The sequence below is a fragment of the Chelonoidis abingdonii genome, chromosome 23 (genome assembly GCF_003597395.2).
Source record: "Chelonoidis abingdonii isolate Lonesome George chromosome 23, CheloAbing_2.0, whole genome shotgun sequence".
NCBI classification, from domain to species: Eukaryota; Metazoa; Chordata; order Testudines; family Testudinidae; genus Chelonoidis; species Chelonoidis abingdonii.
Genome location: NC_133791.1, coordinates 22231016 through 22242081, shown reverse-complemented (window position 1 = coordinate 22242081; position 11066 = coordinate 22231016).

Genomic DNA, 11066 nt, shown 5'->3' with positions numbered 1-11066 from the left:
CCCCGACCCCCTGCTGCCCCAGCCCTTGGCTCTCTCCTCCCCTCTGCCGCTCCAGCTCTGGGCTCTCTCTTCCCCACCCCCGACCCCCTGCCGCCCCAGCCCTGGTGTCCCCCTCACCGTTGCTGACTGCACCTGCTCCCCCCTCACCTCCAGCTGGTCTGGGGCGCTGGCAGGGTCGGGGTAAGCAGCAGGGCTCCCGGGCTGCACCTCAGCCTGGGGTCCCCCCAGCTGGGGCTCCTGCTTCCAGGACCGGCCGGGACCTGGAAGGGCAGAGCTGGGGGACCGCCCCAGAAGGGAGCTGATGAGCTGGGGCAGGGAAGCCTCAGAGGGAGCGGAGCCCCAGAGAGCGGGATGTGGGCCCCGCACGGCAGCTCCCCACCCTTTATGGTCCCACTGCTCCTGCTGCCACTGGCCACCCTTCCGCAGTCCCTGGGGGGCTCAGGTCACTTTACTCAGCCCCATCTGTGGCGCTAGGGGACGGCTGTCCTGAGGCACCTGCAAACTGCTCCGTGTGCCCCACGGGGCAGCCCCCAGCCCGAGTGTCCCTGTGTGGAGCCTGCCCAGTCCAGCCACAAGGTGTGGGCGCTGCTCTCCCGTAGCACTAACCGCAGTGGCCCTAGGGCACCTCCCATGCACAACGCACTGCTGCTGCCAGGGCTGGCTCTAGGCTTTTGCAGCCCGAAGCAAAAAAAAAAAAAAGGATGGCTGGACTGCCGCCCCTGACAATGTGCTGCCGCAAGCACGTGCTTGGTTTGCTGGTGCCTAGAGCCGGCCCTGGCTGTAAACAGGATGGCCTGGACCTCCTCTCCTCTCAGTGCTCCTGTCACAAACAGATGGTTAAGGGTTAATGTCTCTTTTACCTGTAAAGGGTTAAGAAGCTCAGTGAACCTGGCTGACACCTGACCAGAGGACCAATGGGGGGACAAGATACTTTCAAATCTCGGTGGAGGGAAGTCTTTGTTTGTGCTCTTTGTGTCATTGTTGTTCGCTCTTGGGACTAAGAGGGACCAGACGTACACCCAAGTGTTCCCAATCTTTCTGAATCAGTCTTTCATGTTTCAAAATTGTAAGTAGTAGCCAGGCAAGGTGGATTAGTCTTACGTTTGTTTTCTTAACTTGTAAATGTGTCTTTAGCTGGAAGGATTTTTACCTCTGCTGTAACTCTGAACCTGAAGCTAGAGGGGGTTCCTCTGGGCTATATGAATTTGATTACCCTGTAAAGTATTTTCCATCCTGATTTTACAGAGATAATTTTTATCTTTTCTTTCTTTAATCAAAAGCTTTCTTTTTAAGGACCTGATTAATTTTTCCTTGTGTTAAGATCCAAGGGAATTGGGTCTGAACTCATCAGCGATTGGTGGGGGGAAAGGAGAGGGGTGGTTAATATCTCCTTGTTTTAAGATCCAAGGGGTTTGGATCTGTGTTTACCAGGGAATTGGTGAAGTCCCTCAAGGCCATCCAGGGAGGGGAGAGTTTTGGGGGGACAGGAAGTGCTCCAGACACTGAAATTTCTGGATGGTGGCAGAGTTACCAGATATAAGCTAGTAATTAAGCTTAGAAGTGTCCATTTGGGTCCCCACATTTGTACCCTAAAGTTCAGACTGGGGAAGGAACCTTGACAGCTCCTCTGGCCCCTCTGGCTGGAACTGGCTGGTCAGGTCACCGGGGTCCTCTCCCCACAGCCCATTGTCCCCCACTGGCCAGAACCGGCTGCGACTCCTGAGCTGGGCCTCCAGGTCCTGACGTCACCAGTCGCTGGGGTCTCCATCCTCCAGGCCATCGGCCGGGGTCCCAAGTTCCCTCTCCGGTCCTGTGTCCTAACAAACTCCCTCTCCCCTCCCCTTGCTAAACCAGTAACAGCCGGGGAAACTGAGTCCCACCCCCTCTGCATGCATCCCACTGGAAAACACAGAAAACCAAAGAACCACCCCCACTTTGTCACACACCCACACTGCTCCCTTGCTTCAACCCCCCCATGTTCACCTCCCCCTCACACTGCTCCCCTGCTCAAACCGCCTGTGTTCACCTCCCCCCCACACTGCTCCCCTGCTCACCCCCCCATATTCACCTATCCCCCCACTGCTCCCTTGCTTCAACCCCCCCATATTCACCTCCCCCTACTGCTCCCCTGCTCCAACTCCCCATGTTCACCTCCCCACCACACTGCTCCCTTACTCCAACCCCCCGTATGCACCTTCCCTCCACACTGCTCCCCTGCTCACCCTCCCGTCTTCACCTCCCCCCGACACTGCTCCCCTGCTCAACCCCGTGTTCACCTCCCCTGCACACTGCTCCCCTGCTCCATCCTCCCCGTGTTCTCCTCCCTCCCACACTGCTCCGCTGCTCCAACCCCCGTGTTCACCTCCCCCCCTGCTCCAACAGCTCCAACCCTGTGTACCTCCCGCGCACACTGCTCCCTACTGCTCAAACCCTCCATTCACATACCCCCCCATTGCTCCCAGCTACAGCCACCTGTGTTCCACCTCCCCCCACACTGCTCCCTGTCGAAGAACCCCCTGTGTTTACCCCCCACTTACTGCTCCCCTGACTTCCAACCGCCTGTATTTACCCCCCCCACACGCCTCCCTCTGCTCAACCCCCCTGTTATTACCCCCCAACTGCCCCTTGCTCCAACCCCCCTCCATGATTCACCTCCCCCCACACTGCTCCCCTTGCTCCCAACCCCCCTCTGTTCACTTCCCCCCACACTGCTCCCTGCTCCAACTGCCTGTGTTCACCTCCCCACCACACTGCTCCCTTACTCCAACCCCCCATATGCACCTCCCCTCCACACTGCTCCCCTGCTCAACACTCCCATTCACTACACCCCCATTGCTCCCCAGCTCCAACCACCTGTGTTCACCTCCCTCCCACACTGCTCCCCTACTCAACCCCCAGTGTTCACCTCCCCTGCACACTGCTCCGCTGCTCCAACCCCCCGTGTTCACCTCCCTCCCACACTGCTCCTCAGCGCCAACCCCCGTGTTCACCTCCTCTCCACACTGCTCCCTTAATCTTACCCTCCGTGTTCACCTTCCCTCCACGCTGCTCCCCTCCTCCAACCCCCCGTGTTCACCTCCCTCCCACACTGCTTCCCTCCTCCAACCCCCCGTGTTCCTTCCCCCTCACTGCTCCCCTGCTCACCCTCTGTGTTCACCTCCCCCAGCACTGCTCCCCTCCACACTGCTCCACCACCCGTGTTCACTTCCCCCCCACTGCTCTCTTGCTCTAACCCCCCATGTTCATGTCCCCCCAACACTGCTCCCCTGCGCCAACCCCCCGTGTTCACCTCCCCCTCACTCTGGTCTGTTGCTCCAACCCCCCGTGTTCACCTCCCCCCACACTGCTCCCCTGCTTCAACCCCCAGTCTTCACTTCCCCCACACTGCTCCCCTGCTCGATCCCCCCGTGTTCACTTTCCCCCCACTGCTCCCCTGCTCACCCCCATTCACCTCCCCCACCACTGCTCCCCTGCTTCAACCCCCCGTGTTCACCTCCTCCCAACACTGCTCCCCTAATCTTACCCCCCATGTTCACCTTCTCTCCACACTGCTCCCCTCCTCCAACCCCCCGTGTTCACCTCCCCCCGACACTGCTTCCCTGCCACAACTCCCCATGTTCACCTCCCCTCCCACTGCTCCCCTGCTCCAACCCCCCGTGTTCACCTCCCCTCCACACTGTTCCTTTGCTCCAACCCCCCGTGTTCACCTCCCCTCCACACTGTTCCTTTGCTCCAACCCCCCCATGTTCACATTCCCTTCACACTGCTCCCCTGCTCTAACCCCTCCATGTTCACCTCCCCCACTGCTCCAACCCCCCCACTTCTCCCTTGCTCCAACCCCTCCGTGTTCACCTCCCCCCCCACTGCTCCCCTGCTCCAACCTCCCGTGTTCACCTTCCTTCCACACTGCTCCCCTGCTCCAACCGCCGTTTTCACTATCCCCTCACTGCTCCCCTGCTCAACCCCCGTTCACCTCCCCCACCACTGCTCCCTTGCTCCAACCGCCTGTGTTCACCTCCCCCCCACTGCTACCCTGCTCCAACCCCCCGTGTTCACTTCCCCCCACTACTCCCTTGCGCTAAACCCCCATGTTCACCCCCGCCCACACTGCTCCCCTGCCACAACTCCCCATGTTCACCTCCCCCACACTGCTCCCCTGCTCCAACCCCTCCGTATTCACCTCCCCTCCACACTGCTCCCCTGCTCACCCCCGTTCACCTCCCCCACCACTGCTCCACTGCTCCAACCCCCCGTGTTCACCTCCTCCCCACACTTCTCCCCTAATCTAACCCCCCATGTTCACCTTCCCTCCACACTGCTCCCCTCCTCCAACCCCCCGTGTTCAGCTCCCCCCAACACTGCTCCCCTGCTCCAACCCCCTGTGTTCACCTCCCCCCCTACACTGCTTCCCTGCTACAACTCCCCATGCTCACCTCCCTCCCATGCCCCCCTGCTTCAAACCCCCCTACTTCTCCCCTGCTCCAACCCCCCGGTGTTCACCTCCCCCCCCACACTGCTCCCTTACTTCAAAGTCCCGTGTTCACTTCCCCCTACTGCTCCCTTGCTCCAACCTCCCGTCTTCACCTCCCCTCACCACTGCTCCCCTGCTCCAACCCCCTGTGTTCACCTCCCCCCGACACTGCTCCCCTGCTCCAACCCCCCGTTCACTTCCCCCCACACTGCTCCCCTGCTGCAACCCCCCCATGTTCACCTCCCCCCAACACTGCTTTCACCCCCGTGTTCACCTCCCCACACACACTGCTCCCTTGCTCCAACCTCCCCGTTCACCTCCCCCCCACACTGCTCCCTTGCTCCAAACCCTCCATTTTCACCTCCCCTCCACTTCTCCCCGCTCCAGACCCCCTGTATTCACCTGCCCCCCACAGTTCCCCCCTTCCCCAGACCCCCCATGTTTACCTCTCCCCACACTCCTCCCCTGCTCCAGGACCCCTGTGTTCACCCCACCACTCTGGCCTGCTTCCCCCTGCTTCAGACCCCCCCACCTTCTCTCTCTACCACTGCCTCCTGCCCTCACATCCTGCTGCTACCCCTAAACTTGCCTCCTGCTCCACCCAGTGCCCTGAGCCCCCACTCTCTCCATCCCCTTTTCACAGGGTCTCTGCTGCTCCTCACAGCCCCTGCGACCTGTAGCATGGCAGCCATGTTGCCGCTGGGCATGGCTTCAATTGCATTGCAAGCAGCGGGAGGTGACAGCCTGCACTATCAGGGGAGAGAGACCCTAGGTAAATGGCAGTATCTTGCTGGCTTCAGCCCCATTGACAGTGATAGGAGATGACGGCCATTGTGAATAGGGGAAAGTTCATGAGTTGGCACCTTCCACCATGTTTTCATGAGACAAGTTAAAAACCAGCCCAAAATCACAAGAGTCACGATCAGATCACAAAAAGGAGGAGGAGTCTTGTGGCACCTTAGAGACTAACAAATTTATTTGAGCATAAGCTTTTGTGGGCTAAAACCCACTTACGAGAGTTGGCAATGTTATAAATAGCGTGAATCTTCCCGGGGTTCAGTTCTCTTGTGCAAAACGGAGAGGGTGGCATGTCCCCAGAGATTGTAACCTCTCTGGGGCCAGCTCTGTCTCTCGCTGTGTAACACACCGGGCCTGGGGGGCCTGCAACTGCTCCTGTGGGAAAAACGAGGCCCTTTCGAATGAAAAGCCTTAGGCAACCTTAGCAAAAGGCATTGCCAGGCTCTTCATCTACAGTGCTGGTGGGGAGTCGTCCAGATCTCTGTCCCCACTGTGCCAGGGGTACCCAACCCCCGGCTCTGCCCCAGGCCCTTTCCCCACTCCACCCTTTCCCCCAAGTCCCCACCCCTACCCTGCCTCTTCCCGCCCTGGTCTACCCCCACCCTCCCTCTTCACACCCCTGCCCCTTTCCCGCCTCTTCCCACTCTATTCTGCCCTGCTCCTCTCCCCCCCAGCGCCTCCTGCATGCCGCAAAACAGCTGATCGCGGTGGGGAGGGAGGGGGAGGCGCTGACTGGCAGGGCCACTGGTGGGCGGAAGGCATTTGGGGCAGGGAGGGCTGATAGGAGGTATTATTAGAGTATTATTATGGAGAGGACCTGAAAGGTTTTACCTCACAAAAGAGGGTGATTTTTCTTCTTTTTTTTTTAGCCTTAGAAATATCAGGACCATGAAGCATTATCTCTTGTAGCAGGGCTTGGGCGGACTCTTAGAGATGTGGATTCTGTGTTCGCACACCTTTAATTGAAGGTGTTGGCGGGAGGCAGGGGAGGGGAAAGGACTCAGTGGTTTGAGCCTTGGCCTGCTAAACCCAGGGTTGTGAGGTCAGCCCTTTAGGGATCTGGGGAAAAACCTGTCAGGGCCAGTACTTGGTCCTGCTGTGAAGGTAGGGGGGTAGACTTGATGACCTTCCAGCTCTATGAGACAGGACTATTTCTCTCTAGATATGTAACATCCTTTCTCCAAAGAGTTCACTGATATTTAATAGGTATTAACACAAACAAGCACAATGTTTTAAGCAGCCTGATTAAAATCTCCTTCCCCTCTCAGCCGCTGCAGCTCTTTGATGGTGGAATTTCACTAGTTCTCCAGTCCCCAGCGACTCTTTCAGGGTAGATGGGATTTGAATCCCTAATGTAAAAACAACCCTTTATTACCTTTTAACACAAACCCCCTTTGGCCCTGTCCCACATCAGCAAACACAAGGCACAAAGCAACTGAATGATCCCTGGGTGATTCCACCACAGGGAGGTGAATGGGGAGGGGGAAGTGGCCTGGCTGCTGAGACTAAGCAGGAGCTGCTGCCAAGCTGGGCACCTTGTTGCTCTCACCTGGGCAGGGGGTTGGTCCTTCGTGGCAAGGGAGTGCTGGAAGCAGCGCTGCTTAGCAGTGAGAGCGAAGATTCACTGTTCACTTTGGTCCCTCGCCAAAAACCTGCGTGGATTCCAGCCTTCCTCCAGAAGGTAGCATTGAAGCCCCAGGATGCTGGCTGACTCCCAGCTGGGGCTGGCCGGGGCGGTTTTGTTGCCACTAGGGGGTGCTGCGCTGTACTGGGGAGGGAGGAGGGCTGCTGACAGCAGGGAGTAAGTTGGGAAACTTGGGGGAGTCCAGAATGACCCACTTGGCAGCCCTGACTCCTTCCCTCCCATCGCTGCCCCAACACGACCCAGCTTCCTCCCTCCCCTTGCCTGGACTGGGAGCGAGCCTGGAGGATACAGGCCATGTCAGGCCAAGGGCATGAGGGAGCCAGCCCAGTGCATGCAGCGGGGGAGAGCAGGAAACAGGGCCCTGGAGGCTGAAATCTGCAGCACCAGCAGCTCCCCAGCCATGGCAGGGAGAGGGGACCTGAGTCCCCGCTGGAGCTTTGGCCTCTGCAGTGGGTGCTGGGCCCAGCTGTGCATGTCAGATGGCTTAGGTAACACGTGCTGTAGTGACAAGCTGAGTGCGAGGATGGGACAGCTTCCTCCCAAGGCTGTCTGAGAAGCTGGCCCCTCAGAGCCACCCATCCTCTGTGAAGGCCAGAGCCTCAGCCAAAGGGCGCTTCACTCAGCTGAGCCAGCCCAGACGCAGGACATGTGAACCCTGTGCCCGCTCCTGGAACCGTGGCCGCCGAGGGCCCATTCCTGCCCTTGAGCGCTCTGTGTCCCAAGAAGTCAAATGCTGAGCAAGGCCCTGGGCAACCAGAGGGGTGGGGAGAGAGGCTTGGCCCAGAAGCGGGGGGATGGGGGGGAGGCAGAGGGTGACAGTTGAAGAGTGGAAGCTGAGAGCGGGGAAAGGAGCACGGTGAAAGGACTGGCATAAGTTGGGGGAATGAAAGCAGAGAAATAGATGGGAGAGGGCGAGATCAGTTGCACACATACAAAATGGGCAATGGCTGCCTAGAAAGGAGCACTGCGGAAAGGGATCGGGGGGTCAGAGTCGACCACAAGCTAAATATGAGTCAACAGTGTAACGCTCTTGCAAAAAAAGCAAACATCCTTCTGGGATGTATGAGGAGGTGTGTTTTAAGCAAGACACAAGCAGTCATTCTTCCGCTCGACTCTGCGCTGATCAGGCCTCATCTGGAGTATTGTGCCTAGTTCTGGGTGCCACATTTCAGGAAAGATGCGCACAAATTGGAGAGAGTTCAGAGAAGAGCAACAAAAACGATTAAAGGTCTAGAAACCCTGAGCTATGAGGGAAGATTGAAAAAACTGGGTTTGTTTAGTCTGGAGAAGAGAAGACTGAGGAGGGGGACTTGAGAACAGTTTTCAAGTATGTAAACAGTTGTGGCAAGGAGGAGGGAGAAAAATTGTTCTTAAACTCTGAGGACAGGACAAGAAGCAATGGGCTTAAACTGCAGCAAGGGAGGTTTAGGTTGGACATTAGGAAAATCTTCCTAACTGTTAGGGTGGTGAAGCATCGGAATGAATTGCCTAGGGAGGTTGTGGAATCTCCATCTCTGGAGATATTTAAGAGTAGGTTAGATAAATGTCTATCAGGGATGGTCTAGATGATTAGTCCTGTCTTGAGTGCAGGGGACTGGACTAGATGACCTCTCAAGGTCCCTTCCAATTCTATGATTGTATGATCATGATGGTCCTTGTAGCCAATAAGGAAAGAAGCAGCAGGACTGGCCCTAGGTGGGCAGATGCCAGAGGAGAGACATCCCTGTGCTCCGTGCAGGCTGAAAGGCCCCCCAAGCCCTCTGTCACTCTGGAGGGGAGCATCAGCCCAGCCACTACCCAGGAGATTCAGACTGCTCAGCCATCGCTGGAGCCCTGCCAGGATCCCGTTACCACATGGTAGTAGAAGCAGCAGCTCTGACTCAGCCCACTTCCCTGGCACCTGCTTCCTGGCCGCCCTGAAGTTCCTGGCCCAGCTCCAGAAGCTAGTTCTGGAGTCTTTTGGGCAGGGCTGTACTGAGTCTCTGCGGGGGTTCTATATCTTCCACTGGAAGAGGGAAGATAGGGCCTGACATGCCTGCACACGCAGATCCATGTCGTCTGCCTCCAGGCCCTGCAGAGACTCCTTTATGGTGTGGGTAGCTTGGCATGGAGTACATTCGCGCACACCTTCCTCCGCTGTCTCCGAGGGCTCTGATACGACCGGCAGCTCTTTTATCTCCATCCAAGAGGTCTTCTGTGAGACCTCTTTGAGTTGTTGGTCTTCTACCTGGACCTCCTCCAGATCCGGAAGCTGGTCTCGGCAACCAGGTCCATGGTGGCCACCCAGGGGGCAGATCTCCTCGCAGAGCCCCTGCTACACAATCCAAATCTTCGTGTGCTGGTGGTGGAGTCACCCTTGGTACGCCAGAGGTTGGTCCTGGCGGAAGTTACCAGGATCAAGAACCTCCTGGATTATGAATGGGGGGACTGGGTGGATCCCTATATGCTTGGTTGGCTCATGGGGCTCTCCACCCTTGGTACCCGCCGCCACGTACTTCGGGAGGTGAAGGCAGCCTTATCACCCACTTCTCAGTCTTTCCTCGAGTGGGTCCTGCAAGTGCATATTCCCAGCCTGCCCCTCACCCCAGGCCATCTGAATCTCTTCATCGGGCCCCTGCCCCATGAGTCCTCTCAGATCCCAACCCTCCAGGGCCGCCCAGAGGATTCAGGGGGCCTGGGGTCTTCGGCAGCAGGGGTCCTTCCGCTCTGGGTCTTCGGGGCACTTGGGCAGTGGGTCCCGGAGCGAGTGAAGGACTCGCCCTGAACTACCCCCAAAGACCTGGAGCAGAAGGAGCTCCAGGTCTTCTGCAGCGGGTCCTTCACTCGATCCGGGTGTGTTCGGTGGCACTGAAGGACTTGCTGCTGAAGACCCGCCGAAAACTCTTATGGGGGCCCCTGAAAACTCACATGGGGGCCCCTGCAGGGCCTGGGGCAAATTGTCCCACTTGCCCCCACCTCTGGGCAGCCCGGCACCCCTCTATACCCCAAGCCGGCTGGACAATTTGCAGCTGGTTCACTTCCAAACTGCACCAAGAGACCATCTCTACATGCTCGTGCTCCACATTCTTTATTTCCTCACCCTCGTGTTCCACCCTGATGCCAAGTGGCAGGACCTTTCACCAGCTGCAGAGGATGGGGGACCCCGGTGGGCCAGCCTGTATTCCACCTTGGTGCCACAGCCCACCGGGGACACTAGTTGGTGGCTCCTCCATGGAGCCATGAGCACGGGCGTGCACCTGGCGCGGTTCACCCCTCTTCCCAACGCCTGCCCTTTTTGCAGTGTGTGGGAACCCTTGCGCATGTCTATCTGCAGCGCGCTCCATTCTGGCTGCACTTTTCCCCCACATCTTTTCATACCATGCACACCCCATCCGTGGCCTCACGAAGTCACGGGACCATCTTGTCAACCTCCTCCTAGCCATGGCCAAAGTGGCCTTTTATAACACCAGAGAGAGGAGGTTGGCTGAGGGGGGACCCTGCGACTGTGGGGCCTGTTTTTGTTCCTTCATCTATTCATGCATCCAGGCAGAGTTCCTCTGGGCAGCATCCGCTGGCTCCTTGGATGCTTTCATAGACTCATAGACTCATAGACTCATAGGTCAGAAGGGACCAATATGATCATCTAGTCTGACCTCCTGCACAAGGCAGGCCACAAAACCCTACCCATACACATTTATAACAACCCCGAACCCATGACTGAGTTATTGAAATCGTCAAAATTGAGATTTGAAGACCTCAAGCTGCAGGGAATCCACCAGCAAGCGACCCATGCCCCACGCTGCAGAGGAAGGCGAAAAACCTCCAGGGCCTCTGCCAATCCGCCCTGGAGGAAAATTCCTTCCCGACCCCAAAAAAGGCGATCAGCTAAACCCTGAGCATGTGGGCAAGACTCCCCAGCCAGCACCCAAAAAAGAATTCTCTGCAGTAATTCAGTTCCCATCCCATCCAACATCCCCTCACAGACCATCCTGCAGACTTATCTGCCGATAATCCAAAATCAATTGCCCAAATTAAACTATCCCATCATAACATCCCCTCCATATACTTATCAAGCTTAGTCTTAAAGCCAGATAAGTCTTTTGCCCCCACTACTTCCCTCGGAATGCTGTTCCAGAACTTCACTCCCCTAATGGTTAGACACCTTCGTCTAAT